This window comes from Heloderma suspectum, chromosome 6 (assembly GCF_057233095.1).
Source record: "Heloderma suspectum isolate Gila_16-S chromosome 6, 16-S_ref, whole genome shotgun sequence".
Lineage (NCBI taxonomy): Eukaryota > Metazoa > Chordata > Lepidosauria > Squamata > Helodermatidae > Heloderma > Heloderma suspectum.
Genome location: NC_139463.1, coordinates 112061913 through 112089166, shown reverse-complemented (window position 1 = coordinate 112089166; position 27254 = coordinate 112061913). Strand labels below are relative to the sequence as shown.

The 27254-nt window shown below is 44.1% G+C and overlaps 1 long non-coding RNA gene across 3 annotated transcripts; it reads left to right on the top strand.

Annotated features, from left to right (window-relative positions):
* Positions 1 to 183: 183 nt before the first annotated feature.
* Positions 184 to 25528, top strand: LOC146342547 (uncharacterized). 3 transcript variants are annotated; one of them, XR_014784141.1, is made up of 5 exons: positions 184 to 317; positions 13310 to 13436; positions 24199 to 24276; positions 24834 to 24906; positions 25071 to 25528. It is a non-coding gene; the product is annotated as an uncharacterized LOC146342547 (long non-coding RNA). The 3 variants fall into 3 exon arrangements; XR_014784140.1 differs by lacking the exons at positions 184 to 317; positions 13310 to 13436 and adding an exon at positions 22344 to 22425 and having other exon boundaries at positions 25071 to 25517; XR_014784139.1 differs by lacking the exons at positions 184 to 317; positions 13310 to 13436 and adding an exon at positions 23367 to 23615 and having other exon boundaries at positions 25071 to 25517.
* The last annotated feature ends 1726 nt before the right edge of the window (positions 25529 to 27254 follow it).

Here is a 27254-nt window from a genome sequence, read left to right as displayed (position 1 = left end):
CTACGGCGACCAAATAAGGAACGGGAATGGCGGCTCCCTATGGGGGCCGCCATTATCCGTACGCGCTTTTTTTTTTTTTAAGTCACCCGTGATAGGCTACGTGACGATTGACGTAGCCTATCACGGCTGACTTTGCAAATCTAGCCGTGATAGGCTATGTTAATCGTCACATAACCTATCACAGGGGCGTTTTTTTTTTCTTTTATTGCAATGGCGGCGGCGGCAGCCGGTCAAAAGACCAGCTGCCGCTCCCGCCCCGCACAAACAGCCGCTGAACCGCTGGCCGGGCCCGCCGCCGGGAGGGACATTCGGCGAAGGTAAGTCCCGTCCCGGGGGGTGTGTGGGGGGCGGGGGGGCGGAGGATTTCTCCCCGAAACTTGTTCAGAGGGCCGAACATGTTGGTGCTCGGCCCCCCGAAGTTTCGGGGAGAAATTCTCCGCCATCCCTAAAACCAGGTCAGTGTATTTTCATGTGTGTGTGTGGGAGAGAGAGGGAGAGATCTTCCCTCTTTTGTAAGCAAAGGTATACTGCCTCTGAACATGGGACCTGTGTCTGGAGATCTTGCAAAGAAAGGATCTTACTGCTTCTGTGTGAGGTGGTGGGGTAGGGACTCTGCTTCCCCATTAGGTGGGTCCTTCATCATTGTCATCACTGATGTAGCTCTGACTCTGAGGATGAGGACTCTGAGGTTCCATCTTTATACCGGTGAACATCAACCATTATAAAGGGGGTTTCATCACTATTGCAGCCTCAACTGGCTAAAAGGAAAAAAAAAAGTTTTAACCTGCTTTACTGGTGTCAGGGGGGTTGAATTTGATGACCCTCAGGGTCCCTTCCAACTCTGCCATTTGATGTGTATGGTATTGCTTGCCAGTTGGGTACTTGTAAAACAGAAGAGTAGCTTCAGTTGCATGATAGCTTCAGTTGCGTAGACTTCTTGAGTCTATTCCAGTGAACAGACAAATTTGGGACTTAGGTCTACCATGTGGCACTGAGAGACATCCAGCTCCAAGGCAGTGATTCAGCTGGAACTAACCTCAGCATAGGATTCTATACCATATGCATATTGCCTAAATAACATGTCCCATGTATTTTAATGGCATGGCCATTAACAGCTATAATCACCCAGCAGTTTGGACCTGGAGTGAACATGGAAATCATTTATCACAACCCGTTAAACAAAAGGTTGTTATTAATGGAATTCCATTACATTTAAGAAGGCTACATGTAAAATGTAATTACTTAATTAATTAATTAGAAATAGATGTATCCCACTCCTCAGCCAAAAAAGGCTCCCAGAGCAGCTTACAATTAATCAGCAAAAAAGACTGGGAGGATGCTTACAATATAAGAAGACAAAGCAATATAAGAAGAAAAGAAAAGAAAAGAAAAAGGGTGTCTAGGAAATTAAGTAGAGTGCCAGCTAGGGATGCTGGAGAAATTCGAGATGGACTAAAGCGAGCTTGGATTTCTAAGAATCCGACCTGCAGAATCTGTTGCAGAGGGGCCCCTCAGGCTGCGCAGAGTCCGTGGACTTTCAGAATATTTTTTTAGCTTTCCTGAAATTTATGCATATTTATTAGTTGAAAAAGTGCAAGTTGCTGCTGTGGAAATGTTGAATGGAATGGGGGATAATATAGTAAATATTGCATACTAAGCTAAATTATGAAAATTCTTATGCATCCTCTTACAGAATTATTTGCGTAATTTTCGGCATGACAAAAACAAAGATATTTGCATCTGTCTGTATGCTGACGACAGAGCAAAAGGCTCCTGACAATCAATGAAACACAGATGGAGTGGATTCCACACAGTCTGTGCATCCCTAGTGCCAGCCAGGTGGGTGGACTGGTCCTGCTTCCCATCTCACCTATGTATGAAACCAGGTCACAATGCTTTCCACAACCCCACAGGAGGGCAAATCAACTGCTGGCCCAGAAAGATTCTGTCTCCAAACTGGCATGCAGATGCAGTGCCTCCAGCTAGGGCAATCCAGATTTTCTTAAATCCAATCCATCTGTGTTTGGAAGATTGTCAGGTGTCTCTTGTTCCATCACCCCTTCATTTATGGAATCAGATTATTTTTTTTAGGGATGTAGAAGAATTTCAACCCATTTGGACCAATGAGCATTGGTATAAGTGTGAATTTGTGCAAATCCAAAGTGTAAAACAACAACAACAACAACAACAACAACAACAACAACACTGGTCCACAAGTCTGTGGAATTCTCACAGCTCAAGAAAAACAGAAAAGTGAACTCATTTGAATCAATTGCAGAATTCTTTTAAATTCCTGCCTTCAGCCCACCAGAGCCTGAAAGGACATGGGGGGAGGGGGGCTAAGCAACTTCTAAAACAAGGCATAGGACTTCATAAACAAGGAAGGGAAAGGTGAGGTGGAAGAAGATCTAAAACAAACATCCAAATGAAAAAAATAATTTGAAGTACATCTCTAAAAAACAAACAAAAAGAACGTAAGAACATATGAGCCATGCTTGGTCAGACCAAGGCTCCATCTAGTCCAGCTTTCTATTCACACAGTGGCCAATCAGCTGTCGACTGGGAACCCTCAAGCAGGGCATGAGCGTAACAGCACCCTCCCACCCATGTTCCCCAGCAACTGGTGTACATAGGCTCACTGCCTCTGGTATTGGAGGTAGCACATTGCCATCAAGCTTAGTAGCCACTGATCGCCTTCTCCTCCAGGGACTTGTCTAACCCCCTTTTAAAGGCATCCAAGTGGTGGCCATCGCTATGTCTCATGGTTGCAAATTCCATAGTTTAAGTATGTGCTGTGTGAAGAAGTTCTTCCTTTTCTGTCCTGAATCTCCCACCAATCAGCTTCATGGGATGACCCCGGGTTCTAGTATTTTGAGAGAGGGAGAAAAAAGTCTCCCTATCCACATTGTCCTCACCATGCATAAATGCTGTACACCTATATCATGTCTCCCCTCACCCTCCATTAAAATGGAGGGGAGAGAGTCCCATAGTGCTATGTTCTCTAAAGTTGGGTTATTTCTTAACATAACACATGTCTCTAGTAGGGATGGATGGATGCCAGCACCCCGTCTGGGTCTTCCAGGTGCCCGCCAAACTACTGCCCCCATTTGTGCACCCCCTAGACCCACTCTCATGCCCCCCTATGCTTGCCAAGTCATGCTCACCTGCTCTGAGCCATCCTTGAGTGCCTGTTGCTCCTGCGCTTGCAATTTTGTGGAAAAAATGGCACCTCGGGAACTTCTGTAAATCTAATATTGCACACAGAGCGGCTATAAAGGCCCCACCTATGCAACATTTCAGGCAAAAATGGTCCATTTACACCTGTAATATTGTGTGGATGGTGCCTTTATGGCTGTTATGTGCACAATATTGGATTTATGGAACTTCCTGAGGTAGGAGTGCACGAAAGCCACTTACCTGGTCTCGCAGCTTTTCGCGGTGGGGGGGAGGCGCTTCGCTGCTCTCCCCCCGAAGTTCAGGCTGGGGGGGAGGCTTCCCGCCTTGCCCGGCCGAAATTCAGGCCGGGGGGGAGGCTTCCCGCCTCGCCCGGCTGAAATTCAGGCCGGGGAGGAGACGCCTCGCCTCGCCCGGCCGCGAAATTAAAATTCGCGTTCCTTATTTGGTCGCTGTAGTCTACGTAAACCTTTACGTAGACTACGGCGAAAATAAGGGCAACGCAAATAGCGTTGCCCTTATTTTCGCTGTAGTCTACGTAATCTTTACGTAGACTACAGCGACCAAATAAGGAATGGGAATGGTGGCTCCCTATGGGGGCCACCATTATCCGTACGCGCTTTTTTTTTTTTTTAAAGTCACCCGTGATAGGCTACGTGATGATTTACGTAGCCTATCACGGCTGACTTTGCAAATCTAGCCGTGATAGGCTACGTTAATCATCACGTAGCCTATCACGGGGGCATTTTTTTTTTTTTTTAGTGTTATTGGAATGGCGGCGGCGGCAGCCGGTCGAAAGATCGGCTGCCGCCCTCGCCCCTGACAAAGACCCGATGAACTGCCGCCGGGACCCGCCGCCAGGAGGGACATTCAGCAAAGGTAAGTCCCAATTAGGGGGGGTGCGGGGGGCAGGGGGGTAAGGAGAATTTCTCCCCGAAACTTGTTCGGGGGGCCGAACACGTTGGCGCTCAGCCCCCCGAAGTTTCGGGGAGAAATTCTCCACCAACCCTAGCAGTGGGTAAAGGCCTGTAGAGTGGAGGCTGCCGCCCCCGCCAAGCACATTGAGGGATAACCTTATAACCAAGTCAGTAACCCCCCCCTTCACTATAACAACATGACCACATTATGCATTCTCCGTCCTCCCGAAATTGGAGGGTCATGTCATGTGTCAGTGTGTTCGCGCTCCAGAGTCAGTATTACAACATCTGGTTCTGGGTCCACCATGTGCCGGGTTAGGCAAACCCAATTGTCGATGCGTTGTCATGAAATTAGGTCAACATCTTCTGGGCCTTAGCCCTGTGGGTGCTCCATTCCCAGATCCCATCCTTGCAGCACTATGAGAGATCGGGATACTGAAGCCAGGCATGCCAGCCTGCATTCCATGGCTCTCCATACAGGAGCCGCCTGCGACAGAGCAGGGTGTGTGTGCCGCGCATTATGCAAAACCTCAGCGATAGGATTCATGGCCCTTATCTATAGATCATTGGCCACAATTTCACGCCTCCTTAAGGAACAACAGACTATTGGGACCATAAGTCACAAGCTGGCCATTTAGTCTTCCAGCCCACAAAGGTGGGTTTCACTGACTCCATGTCAGAATTTAGGTTTCGGCGTGCAAGATAGTGTTGGGCACAGATGTTTGCCTGCATTAGTAAATTAACCACCCTCTCTCTCCGGATACCCCTTTCAGGCTCCGGGGGTCATGGCCCTCCACTGGAGCTTTCCAATAAGACGTTTCCCTGTTCCACGTAGCAGCCCTAACGGAATGCAGGGTTGGTCTGGGCTCACAAGGCCGACTTGTCCCGGAGGGCCTTGATTTGCTGCAAAGTACAGGTCTGGCCCAAGGTAATCCATTTACTTATTTGGTGATCAAGTTGATCGGCATGGCAAGGGCACGGCAGTGGCCCACGGCCAAACGCAAGTCAACGGATTATGCTTTGGCGGCACCTTATGGGTTTTTATGGCATGCCACGGGTCTGAGGAGGGGCCTCCTTTTTTATCACTTCAATGGTTTGCTGTTGACTTAAGGGCAATTGTGTAGTTTCCCTTAATGTGCTTCTTCCTTAAACCAGCAGACTCATTGTACGCCGGTACGGGTGCTCTTACATGGGCACGTTTTGATGTCTGGAGCTGCATGAAGAGCTTGTATGTCTTCTTCAGAATTCAGCTTCTGTCACCCTGTCACATTAAGATCCAGTGGCTCCATAGACATGGCATACGTTGGGAGTCCCCTCCTCACTCTGTCCCACCAAGTTTGTCAGTCTTCCTCCTCAGGTCCAGGTGCTGCACATTGGAGGGAATGACTTTGGCTGTAAGCCAGGCGAGGACCTGATGGAAAAGGCCTTGGTTGAGATGCAGGTGGTCCGACATACCTGGCCGGAATTAGCCTATTGCAGCCCTCACTGCTCCCATGGATCAATGGGAAGGAATGGAATGACATTGCCAGTGGCAGGGCACGTTGGAAAGTGCACAGAGAAATGGCTTATTGAGGTGATGGATGCACCACCCGCCAGGGAATTTTGTGGACATGGAGGGAGTGTTACAGGTAGGACAGTGTCCACCTGTCTCATTTAGTGAATAACATATGTCTGTCTGATCTGCAAAGGGGCCTGCGGGAAGTTCTTCTGTGCAGGTGGGGGGAGTTTCACAAGCTCTAGGCTTGTGACTCCTGTGGCGGCTAGGACGGGCAAAACAGGAAAGTAGGGATGGTGTGCATGCAGAGGCACCTTATGGTGACAGGTGACGCCTGAGGGCCCCCCGAACGGGTTGTGCGGCTCGGCGGGGGGATAAGGGTTGCCTGGGAGACCAACCCTACTCACTCACCCAGGTGTTTCGCGGCACCGGGTTGGGGGTGACACCGGAAGGTCTACCTCCCCCAGAAGGGGCAGTCCGGAGGGATGGCGAGATCACGGCTGGGTATGTTTTCACCCAAGAAGTGCCAGCTAGCCACTGACACAGTTAGATGCCCGTCCTAGTTACCCCTTTGCAGCTATTTCAATAAATGTGGCCCAGTTTTCAACCCAAGCTTGTTGTCTGCGTCTTCTTTAACCCATCTCCGCTCGCAATTACAGCCACACCCTCTCAAACTGTTTGTGGGTACTCTTCAATTTTACACTTAAATACATAAGCCATTACTTGTCCTTTCTCCTTCAGTATAGGCATGGACCATCCTCAAACCCTCCTCTCTTGAACTCCTATCTTTCAGATAAATTTGTTGGGATATTTTCTCAGTACAACTCATAGAATCTACTCCCCCTGATTTCTGGTTATAATGGCATAATTGGATTAATCCAACTGACCTTTATCATAGGGCCACAACTGTTCCCCTGTAATACACCTATATCATGCCCCCTCATTTGTCTTTTTTTTCCTAATTAAATTTCTATGGATTTTGTAACCTCTATGGGGACTGCCTCTGATCAGTTTGGGAGCCTTTTTCTGCACATTTTCCAGATCTACAATTTTCTTGTTGATGTGCAGAAACCAGAACTGTGTACAGTATTCCAAGTGTGGGCACACCATAGATTTGTATAAAGGTATTACAATACTGGCATTTTTATTTTTGATCCCTTTCCTAATGACCCATAACATAAAACCTGCAATTTTACACTCTCTCTCTCTCTCTCTTACACACACACACACACACACACACAGTTGCCACACTACAGGTCATTTTCATTGTGTTATCAGCCTAAGACCCCAAAATCTGTTTCCCAATCAATCTCATCACCAGCTAAACCCCCATTAGTGCATATGTGACGTTAAGAATGTTTGCCTAAAGTGTATCACTTTACACATACATTGAACTGCATTTTACCATTTTAGTGCCCTTTCACTCAGTTTGCAGAGATACATCTCGAGTTTTTGCTGTTGTCTGTTTTAACCACCCTGAATAAATTGGTATCATCCACAAACCTGGCCAGCTCACAGCAAACCTCAGACTTCACATAATTTGGACGGATGTGTATAAAGATCTTTGGGGAACCCCAGTTCTTATATCCCTCCTTTGTGAGAACAGTTCATTTATTCCTTTTCTGTGCTTCCCATTCTTTAATCAGTTACCAGTCTGTAAGAACTAGGGATGTTGTGGTGGTCTGAGAGGAGGGTGGAGTCTGGCAGTCTCCATCCCAGATCCCATTTGCTGTGCTGCCACACACTTACCGGACCCAGGCACCAAGTGCCGTGTGCCCCACGAATCCCCGGCAGTCTCCTGTCCCCTTAGCAAGCTGCCATTTTGCGTAAAAATGGCAGCTCAGGGGTTTCCGGAAATGTAATGTTATGTAAATGGTGGCTGTAAAGGGGCCATTTACACAATATTACAGGCATGAATGGTCCATTTGTGCACGTAATGTTGCATAAATGGCCCCTGTGTGCAACATTACATTTCTGGAAAACGCCAAGCCACCATTGTTACACAAAATGGAGGCTCACTAAGGGGATGGGTGGCCCTGTGGCATTCACCAGGTGCTCCCCGGGCAGGTGGGCGGCAGAGGCGGTTTGGAAAGCACCCGGTGAGCGCGGATGGAGGTGAGGCTATCCAGCCCTAATAAGTACCAACCTTTTTATTCCATGACTACTAAGTTCGCCACTTGGTCAAAACCTTTTGAAATTCCAAGTACACATCCACTATGCTCGGTTGTAATGCCTGTGTTTGAATGATATTGTATCTTGATATACTGTAATTCCAGATATTTGGGGAGGGGGGTGATGTAAAGGTTCCCTCTGTGAGCCCCCCAAATTGCTTCAAGTAACATCGGATGAAACTGGACTTCCAGTTGGCACCATTCTGCAGAGCCTCCATGGGATGCTATCTCAAACAGATTTTTAAAAGGTTGAAAAACCTTTTTATCTCTCCCCTGGAATTAAAAGGGGAGGCAAAGAGCACATCTGGATGAAGTCTTGGAAGTTTAGTCCTCTCCATGAAGGAGCAGGGGGGCTGGATTTCGAGACCAGTCTGCTGGAGCTTAATCATCGCTCAAAGTTATTTTGAAACTCCTATCTAATTAGGAGAAATCAAGACTGAAGTGCTCCATTGTAGTTTATGGATTAAGAAATACCAATAATATCTGAGGAATGGTTTAAGAAATACTAACAATATTTGAGGACCTGCAAGATCTCTTTGAAGAGAAGGATGGCTACATCAAGGAGAAAAAAAAGTAACCCAATCTCCGCCCCCCCCCTTTAGGGATGTATGAATTGTGTACCTTCCATGTCGCTTGACTTCCGCTGTTTGCTGCCAGTACTCCGTACCATCGTTCGACGTTCGCAAGCCCCCGGAATTCTCCTCTTTTTTTTCTGCTCCAAGAATTACAAAGATAAATCCGTACAAACAGCCGTAATTCTGCATAACTTCTGTAAGTAAGGCTATTTTTCGTAGATATTTACATATTTTTCCCCTGCCCTGAGAAGTGCAGTAATTACTTTCAGCCAAAACACTTCCTTCTCCTCTGGGCTTCCCAAAAGGCCCTAGGTGTGCTTGAGGGATGCACTCTTTGTTTAAAGCAACGCTGCTTGAAAGAAAGAAAAAACCTTTTAAAATGACCATGCCAGTCTAGAGCCCTGCACGAGTATTATTCCCCCTGTTAAACTTTCTATTTCTACATCCAGCCTTGTTGGTGACATCGTGAGGCTAAAATGGAGAGGAGAACCAACTCTGTGCATATCTACTCAGAAGTAAGTCTTATTGAGTTCAATGCAACTTACTCCTACACATGTAAGCACCCCAGGGGTATTTGTAACTGGGTGGTAGTTGTCTAATAATGTTGGGCCCAGAGTGGGCTTCTTCAGGAGTGGGTGTAATACTGCATCCTTAAGGACAGCAGGGACCACCCCTTCCCATAGGGAAGAATTTATCACTCCCTGGACCCACCCAGTCATACCCCCTCGGCTAGCTTTTATTAGCCAGGAGGGACAGGGATCAAGAAGGCACATGGTGAGTCGCATTATTGCAAGGATCTTGTCCAGATCATCAGGCTGTAACAACTGGAACTGATCCCACAAAATAAGGCAGATGGTGGCATCAGACACCTCGACTGGAACTATGCTAACAACTGCATCAAAGTTGCTGTGGAGACAAGCGAGTTTGTCCTCAAAGTATGATGCAAAAAGGTCACAGCAGGTCCTCGACGGGGCCAGGGGCCCATTTACTGGGGAAGATGTTAACAACCGCTGGACCATCTGGAAGAGCTCCGCTGGATGGCTACTTGAGGATGCAATGGAGGCAGTAAAATAAACCTTCTTTGCTGCCCACACTACCATGCAGTGGGCACGATTATGCACTCCAAAGCATGCTCGGCAATCTTCACTTTGAGGGTTGATCCTTTTGCACTCTTGCCGATGTCCAGCCACAATTCCATGAATTGGAAAGAAAGAGTAAGTTTAGAAAGTAATTTAAACGTCATAGAGAGAAGCAGAGAAACACTCTCTACTGCAAGTAATAAAGCTTGATTATGTGAATGAAAGAGTGTAAACTATAAAATAATAAAAAGTATTGAATATAAAACATTATCAAAGAAAATAGCCTAAAAGAATTCCACCATGCATAAGGTGCACAGCATGTACAGTCCAGTCTCTCTACACACACATCCATTGTGTGTCAATTTCAGTTTCCCGCAGTTTCTCATTTTCCAATCTTAAATTCAGTTTCTCCTAACTTTGAGATTTTTTTTTAAGTTCACATGAAAATTCGTATGCATTTTTGTGTGCATGTCTTCTGTAGTGGGTTTGACACTGGAAGAACTGCCAAGGAGTTAGAGGTATGAATTGACACATTGTCCCATTTGCTATTTGAATGTATGGAGCCTGGTGTACCTTCACATAGTGAGTAGATTTTTTCATGCTTTAGCTACCCAAAGGGGGCCTCTCACATGAGCTCTTTGGTATCAAGCAAGTGCGGCTCCATATGTCAACAAACCTTTCAGCTGCAAGGCCTACGCCAAGCTCCCTCCTCCTGAAGTTACGGGTGTCAGGCCTTGATTCTCATGGAGGAGCTGAGAGCCTCCCCTTCCCATGATGTAATGTTGGGGCCCTGTTCTCAGCGTAAGGGTGACTGATTTCCCAGCCTGCAATGCTACGAGCATCTTCATGAAACAGGGAGGGAACTATATCAGTCCGTGCTAAGAGCAGGCCAGTGTGATCTTGCTCCATGGGGGAAAGCGGGTTACCGGCCTCGAGAAACGTGTGGCTCTAAGAACAACTTCTCATCTCTCTTGGGACCTAGAGAGAAACCCAGCGATAACAGCTTCATCAGCTGATGAGATGTGGAGCTTTCTTTTCATATTTATTCTGTGTTTATTCTCTATCAATAAATGGCCATCCTTTTGGGCAAGGGGCTTTGTTTCAACTTGGTGATCAAAAATAATCTATTTTGACTGGCCCCTGACAGAATCAGGACCCCAGATCAATACATCTCCAAATGCATACGTTTTTGTATGCAATGTTGCCTAATATAATGCATTTTAATGTTAATTTCACTAATGTACACATTTTGGTTTGGATATTTTGATGGGAGAATTCCATTGAGAAATTCAGAGGAGTGAAAATTTCAAAGGAGAAGTGAGTTTTGCTTTGTGTATGTGTTTGAAAGTCTAGAATTACATAAGTTCATATTAAAATGTGAACCACATGAATGTCTCTCCCATCCCTAGTTCTAAGTTGTACAGGGAACCTGCATGAGTACATAAGGCTCCCCACTTAAGAGGTTATTCCTCTAAATTTTAGGGATGGCTGAGAATTCCGCCTTGGACTCCAGTGTGACTCCTTAGGATTTAGTGATGCCAAAGACTATAGCAGAAAGCAACATTTAGTTATAAAGAATAATAAGAAAGGTAAAAAAGAACATACACTATGTAACCCAGCAGTATTGACAGATGCACAAAATGGTAGGTCATTATGGGAAAGTTCCCTATTTAGAAAATACAATTCAACAAAAACTGGACTATGTTTTGAGGCAGTGGGACTATTTCCCAGAGGCCTTTACCATATGGTAAAATAATGTATTTATGATACAGCCCATTATGTACCAATTGCTCCCCAGAAGCAATGTCATTATGCCATGCCAACAATCACCCAGTTTTTAAACATCAGGTTGACTAACAGGATGAATTCTGGTCAACTCCACTCTTGAATGGAACTGATTGTCTGGATCAATGTCGAATGGGCTTCAGGTCTGGCTTTGTAATGCAAACTGCCTTGATCACTCTGTGGGATGGATGACCTCTGCCAGGAGAGGGGCAGGGGGAGCGAGACCCTGCTGATTCTCTTGGACCTCTCAGTGGCTTAAGATACCATCGCCCATGGTATCCTTCTGGATAGGCATTCTGAGCTGGGTTTTGGTAGTACTGCACTGCTGTCATTCTACTCCTAGTTGGATTGAAAGGTTCTAGAAAGTGGTGCTGGGGGTTATTATTCTGCCTCTTGGCCATTATGCTATGGGTTCCACAGGACTTAGATTTATCCTGCAGGCTGTTCAACAAGGCTGTTCAGCATCTACATGAAACTGCTCATGGAGGTATCCAGAGAGATAGGTTGAAGTGTCACCAATATGCAGATGACACCCAGCTGTATCTCTCCTCTCCAAGTGAGGAAGTGGTTGCTCTGCACCAGTGCCTAGCAGCAGTAATGGACTTGGTGAGGGCCAAAACAGGGCAGCATGTTGCATACTCTGCCCTAGGCACTGAACTGAAGATAGGAAGATCCCATTTTATGCCCTATAAAGTGTTAAGGCTCAGCCTTAATAGTCACAGAAGTTGGAGAGGGTGATAATTTGCACAGGAGACTTGAATCCAGGAAAAGAAGACAATTTCAATGGTGGGACACTCCAGTTGAGTTTTGAATGCCAATGCACTGTTACTACATCAGGAAGACATGTATATAGAGACTTTAAGGTTCTCTCATGAGTAATGCTGAAACCTCTCTCTTGTGTGTGGATGATGCTATTTTGGCTATGTAAGAATAAGCACCGGAGAATGAGTTCACTATCGGCATATCTATTTTCAAAGAACCCGTTGCATATGAAGTGCTCTCTTGAATCAAGAGTATGATTTTGGGCCACCCAGCTCTATCTCTCCTCTCCAAGTGAGGAAGTGGTTGTTCTGCGCCAGTGCCTAGCAGCAGTAATGGACTGGGTGAGGGCCAATAAACTGAAACTCAATCCAGACAAGACAGAGGTACTGTTAATGGGATGGGGTGGGGGTCATCTGCCTGGCTAAGTAGCGCTCAACTTCTACTGGATGGGGTTGCCTTCCCCCAAATGATCAAGTTCATAGTTTGGTCATGCCGTTGGATCCAGCATTGTCACTGGAGACACAGGGCACTCTTTATCAGCTTAGGAGGATATACCAACTACAACTCCATCTGAACACAAATACCATGCCTACAGTTATCAGTGCTCTGTTAACTTCTCATCTGGATTACTGAAATGCGTTATACATAGGGCTGCCTTTGAAAATGGTCCAGAAACTTCAGCTGGTCCAAAATAGGGCAGCAAGAGTATTAATGGTCATATTACACCAGTACTCTGTGATCTCCACAGATTGCAGTCTGTTTCTGGACACAATTCAAAGTGCTGGTATTAACTTTTGAGGCCCTAAGTAGCTTGGTGCCAGGTTACTTGAAGAATCACCTGCCCAGACCCTACAATCATTTTCAGAAGCCTTCCTCCAGATGCCCCTGTTAAAGGAGGTGAGACAGGTGGAAACTAAGGAAAGGGCCTTTTTCAGTGGTGGCATCCTGGTGGTGAAATGCGAAATGCCCTCCATAAAGAGGCATCTATGTTGTGGTCTTTTGGGCACCAGGTGAAGACCTTCAACCCCTACCCCCGGCTTTTTAGTCCTGTTTGAGGCCTTCAGATTATTATCATCATCATCATCACTACTACTACTACTATTATTATTATTATTATTTTGATATGTGATTGTGCTTTTAGACCTGCTGGTGGTTCTTACTCTGGTTTTATTTTGTTTTGATCTTTTAAAGGTTTATATTATGTTTTTATCATTCTATATTTAATTCTTTTGTGTACTGCTCATGGAACTTTAGGCATTGGGCAGTATAGAAGTATAATGTATAAATAAATAGACTATGAAAACGTTTCCTTCTGAACATTAATACGTTTGGTTCTTTCCTTCATGCACAGGAAAGACCTCTCTCCTTGTGCAATGATAATTGCCATTCCGGTTATAGTAAGACCAAGAAAGAAGGGAAGGGATTTTGCTGCTATGATTGTCTTCCATGTCCCAAAGGGAAGATTTCAAACCAGACGGGTAAGCTGTATTTAATAAATGAAATTATAAAATATGTTAGCTGTTGTCAGGGCCAGATCAAGGCCATGATGGGCTCTGGGGCTAGCCATCTGTAGTGGGCCCTTACTCTGCCCCAATACTCAATGCACACCTGGCATTTGTGCATACACACACACACACACACAGAGTTAACACATCAAAGCACTCTCTCCCCCCCCACTCACACACAAGAGAGAGACACAAACTGACTCACTGACTGATCCAGACACAACAGCCAAACAGGACATACACATACACAGTCATTTTGCTGCCTGAGAAGGACCAGGAAATGCCTACCATTTCTCACTGGATGATTTGGATCGGTCACTTCCTGTCAGTCTCACCTACCTCACAAGATTGTTGTGAGTAAAAAAAAAACAGGGAATATATTTAGCTCCTGAAGGAAAGACAGAATGTAACTGCAATAAAGCAATAAAATAAACATTTATGTACTAGGAAAACATAATTGTCTTTCACTATGATCATACCCCCCCCCCCAGCATGGAAAATGGTCATTTATGCATTGAATTACTGTGTGCGTTTACATGCATGAGTGATACAGAAAAGAGGCATGTAGCATCGTGTGTGTGTGTTTTAAATGGTTTTCAGATATAGTATAAAAATAACATTTGGGATGGGCGGTATGAAATAAGGTCTGAGCTATCAGGAACATATCCTGTTATTCCTGCTACCTAGTGTTTGGGGCTAGATATGCTACTGCTCAATCAAAGCTACACTAAAATTCTGGATTTCCCAATTGTTTTCTATGGGTGGTAATCACTATTCCACAAGGGTAGAAAAAGAAGGGGAGAGTTTAAAAAGAACTAGTAAGTCCCTTCTGCAGACAAGTGGTTGCTCCACTCTGCTCTCTTTGGCCAACTGTTGACCACAGATGTGCCTTCACTCATAGGCTAAACACACCGAAAGGTGGTAGCAGGCTCGTTTCTCAATAAACAATTGTCTATTTCCAATAACCTGATTGGAATGTGTCTGAACATTTTGTCTCATATTTTGGGTTTTACACAGGCTAGAAACTTGCTTTTTTTAATTTGAAAGCTGGGGATTTGGGCTACCTAGTGCCCTCCCCCCTCAGATGGTGGATGGGGGCCTGGAGCCCCCCTAGCCCTGCAATTGTAATAGCCATGGCTGTTGTAATAAGCACAGAAACCGGGGATAGAATGAAACACAGCTTTAATCTCCAGAGTCAGTCAACACTTTGTGCTGCAATCACAGGTCTTCCTCTGCTTCAGTATCACGCATGTGATCTTAGGGCATGCAAATTACCATTTCCTAAGAAAGAGTGATTACTGTCCCAAATAATGGGGTGTTTCCAAATGATAAACTATCATTACAACTGTGATATTGCATGTGCACAGATTGGCATATAGGCACCCATTTCCATAAGGTCTAAAACATTTTTTTTTCACATCACAATGGTGGTGGGTATTGCTTCTATGCAATAGGTGAATTTCACTCATCTTTGTGTCCATCCCCCCAAGCATCAATGACTGTTGTGTGTGTGTGTGTGTGAACTTGACAGTCCATAAAAAGTGCTGCTAATGTGTTTGTTTATTTATTTATGGTTCAGCTGTAATATCTAGACAAGATGGAGATAGTGATAATTCCAGGTTTGCAGTACCCAGGGAGATAATGCACTTTCAATGATGGAGTTGAGCTTACTTTTGTTCTCTGAGGTTCAAAAGTCTGAGATGCCTCTGGACATCCCAGTGTATTACAACTGCATGAGAAGTATACAAACTTGAATTTCAGAATTTGATGTAGCAATCATCGAACAAAGCTTTGTAATGTTGAGCCTTGATTATTGCATAGGCCTCCATATACTGTAAACTATGTTTTCCTTTTGAGACATGGATGACTGTTTTCAATGCCCAGAAGATCAGTATCCAAACAATGTCCAGGATTTATGCATTCCTAAATATATAATGTTTTTATCTTATGAAGAGCCTTTGGGCATCACATTTGTCGTTGTTGCACTTTCCTTTTCTTTCATCACAACCTGGGTGCTTGGGATCTTCATTAAGTATCAGGACACTCCTGTAGTTAAAGCAAACAATCAAAACCTCACCTATACTCTCCTCCTCTCCCTCCTCCTCTCCTTCCTTTGTACCTTGCTGTTCATTGGACACCCAAAGGAGATGACATGTCTCCTTCGACAAATTGTTTTTGGTATCACCTTCTCAGTGGCAGTTTCTTCTGTATTGGCCAAAGCAATCATTGTGGTTCTAGCTTTCAAGGCTACCAAGCCAGGATCCAGCATGAGGAAATGGGTGGGCAAACAACTGGCCAGCTCCATTGTTTTTTCTAGCTCCCTTGTTCAAGCAATTATTTGCACTGTGTGGCTAGGAACCTCTCCTCCATTCCCAGATTTTGACATGCAGTCAGTGACAGAAGAAATTGTACTGGAATGTAACGAAGGGTCCACTATCATGTTTTATTGTGTCTTGTGGTTTTTGGTTTTCCTGGCTATTGTCAGCTTTACTGTGGCTTTCCTTGCCAGGAAGTTACCCAACAGTTTTAATGAAGCCAAATTTATCACCTTCAGCATGTTGGTCTTTTGCAGTGTTTGGTTATTGTTTGTTCCAGCCTACCTCAGCACCAAGGGGAAATACATGGTGGCTGTGGAAATCTTCCCCATGTTATCCTCCAGTGCTGGGTTACTACTCTGCATCTTTTGCCCCAAGTGCTATGTCATTTTGCTGAGGCCTGATTTGAACAATAAGCATCAGCTAATGAGAGGGAAGATGTAAAGAATATGATTCTATTGCATTATTTCAGCTTAGGTTGGTCATCATGATTACATCCCCTTGCAAGCCTTAAGTTAATCACAACTACGTTGTTCCATTGTTTTTGATGAAATGCAATCCCATTTAACTAATATTGACTCATAATATATGGTCATCATGGATGATTCCCCCCATCTTAATAGTGTGTTATTCAGCAACTCCCCCCCCCATGCTATTCCATTGTGATGAGGCCTGAGCTCCAGCCAGCTAATAAGAAGAAAGCATCAAATAATCTGAAATCATAAGAACATAAGAAGAGCCATGCTGGATCAAACCAGGAGTCCATCTAGTCTAGCATTTTGTTCACACAGTTCCCAACCAGCTGTCCACCAGGAACCCTTGATTTGTATCTAGCTAAGGTTAGCCATGATCAAGTCCCATTTCTACTTCTTTCCATTGGTTTCATTTTGATTTAGTCATGCCCAAGTTTAGCTCAATCATTGCCTGAGAGACTTCTGGTTGGAGATGGTGTTGTGACTGGATCTTCATTGAGTCTCTCCTGAGTTTTAGCTTAAAAACAAACAAACAAACAAACACCCTCTTTGAGACTGTCACATTATCTGGGTATTTGCTATTAACCTTGTTTAAAGCTTTTGTTTTTTGTTTTCTACATTTATATCTGTTTGTTGTGCTTTGGGTGGCAAGAAGGGCCACGGCTAAATCCGAAAAGGAAGAAAAGCTTAGGAATGCCATCTATGCCACCATTGCTTCCCCTCCCCCACAAAGGTTTCAAAAGATGCAACTGAAGGAGAAGAGCTACTTGTTTTGATTTTAAAAAAAAATGTGGTTATCCTTTCAGTCAAAGCAGCTCGAACAGTTGAAATTGATTCAGGATTCCATCAATACTCTACAAAGGTCTGTAGATTCGATAGATGTTCATCTTCAAAAGATGAAGTCAAAAGTTGATGCACTTGAAGACCGGATCACTACTCATGAAACTGCAATGGAGGCCTCTCACAGTGTATTATCTGCTCGAATTTCTCAATTAGAAACTCTCACTTGGACAGCTAATCTGCATATTCTTGGCCTTAGAGAGTTGGCGACAGACCTTTGTCTTGCTGAGTTTATGAATAAATTTCTGTGAGAGTTGCTGGCACTGCCTCCTGATTTTCCACTTGATATTGAGCACGCTTATTGTGTTCCTGGATCTACATGAGCTTCTAGAGTGGGGCCTTTTATTGTTCAGTTTCTACAGGCTTCCACTAAAGAATATCTGCTGTGTAAACCCAGGCAGAGAGGAGAGTTTATGGGGGCCAGCCAATCATAGATTATGTTTGTTTGTTTGTTTGTTTGTTTCTGATTACACTAAAGAAATTGCTGATAGAAGAAGACAGTTTACCAAGGTGAGAAATCTTGCAAAGCAAATCAATTTGCAATATCTTATCAAATATCTTACCACATTTTGCATTTTTTTCAAAGGCCAGATGAAGAAGTTGTTAAGTTCTGATACGGCAGAATCATTTCTCACTGGCATCAAATTTAAAACTAAGGAGCTATCTTCCCCAGCTCCTTGAATCTTCAGCTAGGGTTTTTTTCTTCTTCTTCTTTTGATTGCTAGCCAGTATTTCCTTGTCTGGTTTTGCATTTTCTGATAGTAAGTCTGGGCAGCAGGTCAGACTTCACTGCATCACATTCTATTGCTTCTTCCTTTTTTTCTCTCTTTCTTCTTCTTCTGTTCTCCTCCCCTTTCTTTTTTTTAGGGGTGCACGAAAGTCACTTACCTGGTCTCGCAGCTTGCTTCGCGGTGGGGGGGAGGCGCTTCGCTGCTCCCCCCGAAGTTCAGGCCAGGGGGGGAGGCTTCCCTCCTCGCCCGGCCAAAATTCAGGCCAGGGGGGAGGCGCCTCGCCTTGCCGGCCACGAAATAAAAAGTTTTTTTAAAAAAACAACGCCCCCGTGATAGGCTACGTGACGATTTACGTAGCCTATCACGGCTAGATCTGCAAAGTCAGCCATGATAGGCTACGTTAATCATCACGTAGCCTATCATGGGTGACTTAAAAAAAAAAAGCGCGTACGCAAATGGCGGCCCCCATAGGGAGCCGCCATTCGCGTTCCTTATTTGGTCGCTGTAGTCTACGTAAAGATTTACGTAGACTACGGCGAAAATAAGGGCAACGCAAATAGCGTTGCCCTTATTTTTGCCATAGTCTACGTAATCTTTACGTAGACTACAGCGACCAAATAAGGAACGCGAATGGCGGCTCCCTATGGGGGCTGCCATTAGCCGTACGCACTTTTTTTTTTTTAAGTCACCCATGATAGGCTACGTGATGATTTATGTAGCCTATCACGGCTGACTTTGCAAATCTAGCCATGATAGGCTACGTTAATCGTCACGTAGCCTATCACGGGGGCGTTTTTTTTTTTTACTTTTATTGGAATGGCGGTGGTGGCAGCCGGTCAAAAGACCGGCTGCCGCCCCTGCCCCTGTCGACGACCTGCCAAACCACCGCCAGGACACACCGCCGGGAGGGACATTCGTGAAAGGTAAGTCCCATCCCAGGGGGGGGTGTGGGGGGGTGCTGAGAATTTCTCCCCGAAACTACTTCGGGGGGCCGAATACGTTGGCACTCGGCCCCCCAAAGTTTTGGGGAGAAATTCTCCCCCATCCCTACTTTTTTTATCCTCCCTTGCATACGTATAACCACACATATATAATTTGTGTGTGCATGTGTGAATATTTACGTATGTGGATTAAACATGGGTTATACATGTAATTATCACATTAAACTTTGTTTTATAAGTTTTATCAGTAAATATATATATAGATATATAGATATATATAATCTCCAAATAAAATAGTACTTTAAATACCCATTTGGTTTTATTCTTATTCTTAATAATAATAATAATAATAATAATAATAATAATTCTTGCTGGTTAAGTCTGTTTGTAATCTTAATTTGCATAGGCATTCAATATGTTATTTAAAAATGTTTTAACTCTTTTAACCTGTTGTTTTATTCTTTATCATGTTGTTCACTGCTCTGAAATCTTCTGATGAGGAGCGGTATATAAATATTGTAAATAAATTAAATAAATAATAAATAAATGTTGGAGGGGCCTAGCTGAGCACTGTAGTTGCATGTCAGTCCAAACAGAAGGCAAATGTTTTTATTTTTTCATTTTTGGTTTTTGGTTTTTGTTATTTTGTTTTGTTTTTTTGGTTGGGTTGGGGTTTTTTACACTTTTTCTTTTTTGGAATTAGATAAAAGGTTTAGACACAAATTGGATTATTTGATTTTAATTGGGGTGGTATTTTCAATTATTGTTTATACCTTTGAGTAATTTTTCCTCTCTCATTTTCTATATAATGAAAATTATTCTGATAGTGTTTGATATGGTTAGTCCTAAATATAAACTAAGGCTGCAACTGTCATGCTACTTACTCTATACAATTTCATTTATTCTTTTGCAAATCTGGAAAGATGTGTTTGGGTGGAGGGGCAAATAATTTGCTTTTGCTTTTTCAATGCTTATTCTGACTTCATGGAACATCAAGGGGCTGAAAATATAAATAAGGAGAAAATAATTCTTTCTAAGTTAAAAGAGCTAAATGTTGATATCGTCATTTTTTTTTTTTACAAGAAATGCATCTGATGGCTGTAGATTAGGGATGTCGTGAGCGTCTGGTTGGAGCTCGAATCCCAGCGAGAAGTTGCCAGTTTGTCCCCCCCAGACACCAGCTCGCAGACCTGAGCTGAGCCCTTGCCTGACTTGTGGTGTGTTGAGTTGGGCAAGAGCTTGGGTGCCCGCATCCTCAGCAAAGGGAGGGGAAGAAGCCAGCGCCTCTCCTCCTTCCCCCATACTTGCTACAGCAGCAGTGGCATGGGAGAGGCTGATCATTTCCTGTAAGTTTTCCTGGCCTTACAGAAAATGACCAGCTTGTTCCTAGTTGCCGCTGCTGTAGCAGGAGGGGATGGAGGGAAGAAGGAGGCACCTATCCTCTTCTCCCCCACCCCCCACCTGCTGGAGGCTAGGGCGAGAGGCTAGGGGCTGGCCGCCCAGGCCCTTTTTCCCATCCACCCCTTGACAGCTGGCATGAGGAAGAAGGGTGATGGACGCTCCAGCGCTCTCTCCCTGGCCTCCTCTAGAGAAGGCCAGGGCAAGAGGCTGGGGGGTGGCTGTGCTGAAGCCCTCCTTCCTCATGCTGGCCCTCAACAGCTGGCATGAGGAACAGGGGCAGCTCATGCAGCTCACAGGCAGGAAGGGAGAGCAAGGAAGCTTGCGGAGCAGGCCCGGGCTGTGTGAGTTCTGGGGGGCAGTTCGGCAAGCTCCCCAATCCCAGACAGAGATGGGCTTGTCCATCCCTACTGTAGATGGACACATGCTGCAAAAGGACTGGGTTGGTGAGGTTTATGTTACAGAAACTTCAACACAGTGTAAAGGGTTTGCAATTTTAATTTGTAAGCAACTTTCTATTTCAGTTCAACAGGCGATTCTTGACATTGCGGGTCATTTTTGATCCTTGTTGGGAAGTATGTGGATAAATTAATTGCTATGATCACTGCATATGGGGCTAATATTGATTCTCTGGTTATGTTTCATGATTGTTCTGCTAAACTGGTTGATATCACATATGATTATTTGATTGTGGGTGTCTTAGATACTGTCAGGGTGGAAACTGAGCCCATAGAGCCCCAGAGCACTTCTGATTCTGAGGAGGAACAGCAATCCGTGGGAGAGGAGCGCGCTTATCTCTCAGAAGCACAGCAGCTGGCAGAGATTCCTCCTGCCAGCATTCCTGGGATAGATAGTGACCCTGGCAGTGAGACAGCGCTGGAGGGGGGCTTGCTGGATGCTCAGCGCAGACGCAGGGAGTGACGACAAATGGAGGGCACCGAAAGGAGGCACTCCGCTTGTTTGGCGCTCAAACAATGGTTGCGTCCCAAGGACCCAAGGGAAAGAGGGGGGATCTCTCCCTAGCCCATAAGTTCAGGGTCTTCCCGCGCTTCTCCTTCAAATGGGGACCAACTGCCATACCTGGAGCATAGGCTACTCTGCTATCTTTCTCCAGTGCAGTTCCTTGCTTAGTCACTAGTGATAGTATCTGTAAGAGTCATTAAGTAATAAAGGAATAAAGCCTTGGAAAGAATCCTCGTCATCTGTGTCCTGAGTTGGCTATTGGAGGGGACTGTAAAAGGCAGCTAGGGCACTCCTGACAGATACTTTGGTGGATAGGAGTACACCTCCCCCTAAGACTCAATCTGATGTGAGACTAGCCATGCTTACATGATGGAATATGGTTTAATTGATGCTTGGAGAATTTTACATCCTGCTGATACAGAGTACACTTTTATTTCATAGGTTCACCATAATTGCTTTAGATTAGAGTATTTTTTGCTCTCTATATCTTTGGTATGTCAAATAAAAGATTGTAAGATTGACACATTGGTGGTGTCAGATCATGCCCCAGTATGTTTGGAACTGCAATATTTTGAAACTAGGGATGTACGAAAGTCACTTACCTTTTTGCGGATGTGATTCACAGTGGGGGGGGAGGCACTCCTTTCCTCCCCCTGGAATCCTCAAGGGGGGGGAGGCGATCCGGTCCTCCCCCCCAGAATCCTGCCCGGCCAGCTCTGCTCCGTGGCAGCTCCGTGGAGCAGCCGTCCAGGGCCATCCGCAGCTGGAGTTCTGGCCGTGGACTGGCTGCTGCAGATGCAAATGGCGGCCGCCATAGCGGCCGCCATTTGCATCCAGCCAGGCTGCCATGATAGGCTACGTAAATATTTATGTAGCCTATCATGGCAGGCAAAAAACCCCAAAAATGGCGTATGCAAATGGCGGCGGCTATGGAGGCTGCCATTTGCATTCCCTATTTTTCGCTGTTTTAGCCTACGTAAATATTTACTATTACAGTGGGGAAAAAAGGGGAACGCAAATAGCATAGTGGGTGGTATTTGCATTCCTTTTTTTTCCGCTGTTTTAGGCTACATAAATATTTTCATAGGCTAAAACGGCGAAAAATAGGGAACGCAAATGGTGGCCGCTGTAGCCACTGCCATTTGCATAAGCTGTTTTTTTTTTTTGCCTGCCGTGATAGGCTACGTAAGTATTTACGTAAATACTTACGTAGCCTATTATGGCAAACAGCAGATGCAAATGGCGGCCGCAGCAGCTGGTCGAAAGACCAGCCACCGCCGCCGCCAGAACATCCGCCCCAGGTAAGCTTCATCCCGGGGGGGAATACATGGGGGGGCCATTCCAGAATGGCCTCCATTCCGTGGTGGAATGGAGGCCATTCCACCACGGATTTCGGAGGGCCGAATGCTAGTGCATTCAACCTCACTGAAATCCATGGCGGATTTCTCCGCCATCCCTATCTGAAAACACTAGGGACTCCAATCTTTGGTGCCTTAATGTTTCTCTTCTTAGAATCATAGAATAGTAGGGTTGGAGGGAGCTTATAAGACCATCGAGTCCAACCCCCTGCTCAATGCAGGAATCTATGTCAAAGCATCCCTAAGAGATGGTTGTTCAGCTTCATCTTGAATGCCTCCAGTGTGGAAGAGTCCACCACCTCCCTAGGTAACTGATTCCATTGTCATATTGCTCTAACATTGAGGAAGTTTTCCTGATGTTCAGCCGGAATCTGGCTTCCTGTCACTTGAGCCCATTATTCTGTGTCCTGAGCTCAAGGATGATCCAAAAGAGATCCTGGCCATCCTCTCTGTGACAACCTTTCAAACACTTCAAGAGCACTATCATATCTCCCCTCAGTTTTTTCTAGGGATGTTGGACAATTCCGCCACGGACTCCCCCCGGAGTCTGTGGTGGAAAGGACTACCCCCCCTGAAATTCCCCCGGAATGGACCTACCTGGTGGCGGTGGCGGCAGATGCGGTGGCGGCATCTCCAGGTCGTCTTCCGGCCGCTGCCGGGCTTCTGTGGCTGCAAATGGCAGCTATTGTAGTGGCCGCCATTTGCATCTGTGCCTTAGGCCATGATAGGCTACGTAAATACTTTGTGCCCCTGCTGTTTGCTGTGATAGGCTATGTAAATACTTATGTAGCCTATCATGGCCTAAGGCACGGACGCAAATGGGGGCTGACATAGTGGCCGCCATTTGCATCTGCAGCGTGGCAGCAGCAGCCGGAAGTCCGGCTGTTGCCAGGGAGGATTCTCGCCATTTGCATCGCTATGGTAGCCCGTGATAGGCTACATAAATATTTACGTAGCCTATCATGGATGAAATGGGAACACAAATGGCATAGGGGACTCCATTGGCATCCCTGCTTTAGCCGTGATAGGCTATGTAAATATTTACGTAGCCTATCACGGGCTACCATAGGGATGCAAATAGAGTCCCCTACTCAGGACGCCTTTTGCATCAGCACCAGCCCGACAGCAGCCAGGTAGGCTCCATTTCATGTGGCTTTTGTGGGGTGGAGGGGTGGGAATCCATTCCGCCATGGATTCCAGGGGGCTGAATTCACTGGAATTCAGCCCCCCTGGGATCCATGGCAGAATTCTCTAACATCCCTACTGATCGGAGATAGGGTTTACTCTAGTGTATTAAGCAATTGACAATTTCGATGGTGCCGGGTTAATTACTTATTTGGGAATAATTATCCCTAGAAATAACTCAAATGATTAAGTTAAATTTAAATAAGTTGATTAATGATATTTCACAAGATATAGATAGATGGGCATCCTTAAAGTTGAGTTTATGGGGGGAAGGTTAATACATGTAAGATAAATACTACACCTCGAATTATTTACATTATATATGGGATCCCCTTGCTTATACCTGGCAAATATTTCCAGAAATTTAATGCTTTGTTTCATAAATTCTTTTGGGGTTCCTTTCCACCAAGAATATCTTTGAAAATGATGCAACTTCCGATTAAAGAAGGTGGGTTTGTTTTTTCTGGATCTTGCTACGTATCATCAGGCTTATTTGTTGACCTATACTAATTTTTTGTCTTTTCCACTCAGGTTTGATTGTTTGTTTTGGAATCTTCCTGTCTGGGACCTTTCTCCAAATGGATGGCATTAGATTCCTGGCATATTAAGGTGGATAGAGCTCCTCCCACAATCTTGGCGGTTAGAGATGTGTGGTGTATAATATCACACCAACTACGGTTTGACCTATTTTCCCATGCCAAATTGACTTTATGGGGAAATCCAGATCTAAGAATAAGAAAGAAAATGTTTCGGTGGTGGACCTGGACAGATAAATAATCTTTGGCCTGTATCAATTATTGGGTGTTGATGATGAGTTTTTGCCATTTTCAACTTTGCGAGATAAATTTGATTTGCCTGCTACAGTGTATTTGCAATTGAAACAGTTGTTAGTAATTAGATTTGTTCCAGCTGCTTTTACTGCCTTGGAGTCCCCTTTGCAATTGGAAACACTTATTAAAGCTGACCAGGTATATAGACCCATGATTCGCGTTTACAAATACTTATTATCAGTGAATAAATATGATAAATGGGGTCTACAGCATGAATGGAACAGGGAATTAGAATGTCCTGGTTTGCCTAATCAATGGACTGCCATTTTGGCATGTATATCTGAGATCTCTATAGACCTCTGGTGACATCTTATTCAGCAAAGACTTTTGTTTCAGGTTTACTGGCTGCCACAAAGTCTCTTTAAGAACAGTTTGCCAAACTCAGCGAATTGTTGGAGGTTTAATGCAGGTAATGCTTCTTTTATTCATCTTTTATTCATATGTTTTGGAAATGCACAACAGCTGTTTCATTTTGGGATGAAGTTATCATACAGCTAAACTTTGTGTTGGGAAGTTCTTTAAAATTTACTGATGTACATGTCCTCTTCAACTATTTACCTGCTTTTTTGGAAGGCCTGGCGTGCTATGGTCCATGGGGTCACGAAGAGTCGGACACGACTGAACGACTGAACAACAACAACAACACAGTCAGCATAAATTGATTTTTCGTGCCCTCTTGGCTGCTAAATGACTGATACTACAATACTGGAAGGATAAAAGCTCACCACCTATACACAATGGATTGAAGACTTAACAACACTAGCAACATTTAAAAGAGTGGTATATATGTTGGCCCGCCTGGGCTTATGGGCTTATATAAGCAAATGGGCTTATATTTGGATATCTGGTCTGCTTTTACTGAAGTTTATGTGTAATCTATTCCCCCCTCCTTTTTTTTTTCTTACTAGAATGATGTAATATTTGAAAATGAGGACTTCAGAGTATGTTGTTATATTTCAATTTTTTAGTTTTGTTATGTTTTTGCTTGTTTTGTTTTGTTGAAACAATAAAAAAGATTTTAAAAATAATTGCCTTACTGTGCTGTTTTCTTATGCAGCTCCACATCGGTGTTGAAATTTATTTATTGTATCTATTCATTTGATTTGTACCCCACCTTTCTACCAATAAAATGGCACTCAAGACAGCTGTAGTGTAAAGTATGGATTAAAGTAAGAGTCATCTTAAATTTATCTATCATATTTACTTTAAATTCTGTTCATACTTCCTACATGAAACAAGGCTTCTGTGGGAAATTCAGTCTGTCCAACAGAAATGTGCTGAATAGTTGTTGAGGTAATAATTGTAATTTAGAGACACTTCCTGTTAGAGCCATGTGCAAGGTAGATGAGGTTATAAAATAAACCCTCATAGTAAATTGGAATTAGCAGAGCCAACTACATCAGTCTTCTGCTTTTGTATATTTCTATTTATATGTTTTAACTGTACACATTTTAATGCTATAAATCTGCCTTGAGTCCCAGTATTTGGAAAAAGGTGGAATGATAATAATAATAATAATAATACTTTTTCTTAATAGTTTTTTTTAAAATCAACCTTTTTCTACATACTGAAATCTTATTGATATAGAATGTTCTTCTGTATTGTAAATTACTTCTAAATGAGTTCAAACATGTCTCATCCACACCATGGTCTATTCAGTGTATAATAAAACAAAATGATTTTATTATACAGCAGTCCATATACTGCTTTTCTAGTGTTATTTCCTGCTTTTTATTGTGTATTATCCAAAATACTACAACAGATGTGTGCTATGAGGTATAAATGTGCAAGAGGGATATAGCATCGCCATGATGAGATAGTAACAATATGACACAAGGTGTAGATCTGGCCATGGTGTTGTATAGGGTTTATGGTCCAAGATATATTGGGCTTATTTTTTATTTTTTTATACACATGTGTATTCAGGTATTCAGAACATCCCTCTGTTTGTTGGTTACTTTGTTTTGTATTTTACTCATTTGGGGAGCTGCTGCTGCTGCTGCTTCTTCTTCTTCTTCTTCTTCTTCTTCTTCTTCTTCTTCTTCTTCTTCTTTTCTTGACCAAGATATTTAGACATAACCCCTGCAAGATATTGACTAATTATATTACTTCCTGAGTTCGAGCAAAGGATGTGCCTGATCTCATCTGATCTCAGAAGCTAAGCAGGGTCAGCCCTGGTTAGTACTTGGATGGGAGATCGCCTGGGAATCAGGCTTCCTGCACGGAGCAGGGGGTTGGACACAATGGTCTTGTAGGCCCCTTCCAACCCTATGATTCTATGATTCTTTGGAATCTTGAATGAAGCATAAGATGAACAGAAATGTGTAAAAGTTTTTGAACTTAGCAATACAAAATTGCAAAATATTTGTTACTGAATGACTAACAGACCAATCCTATGCTGCAAACTACAACTATGCTGGGGACTGGAGATAAAATGCTGCTACATGGGTGGAATGGCTATCATATCCAATACATGCTCAGCCTAGGACAAGAAGAAAAAACATGGTGGAAATGGGAGGAAAAGAATAGTACCCCAAAGTGGTTGGTTTATCTAGTGTTCTGTCAGCATAGTGGGAATTCCAAGTAAACTTCAGTCACTGTAATTACAATTTAGGAATGTGTGAGATTTTTAAATGTGAATTCACCAAATATGCACCTGCCAGATGAATGAGTGAACTGGAACAGAGTTGTGCACCCAAAAAAAATCCACTTTTCTGAATTTAACACTACACTTCTCCACTCCCCAAAAATATGCCC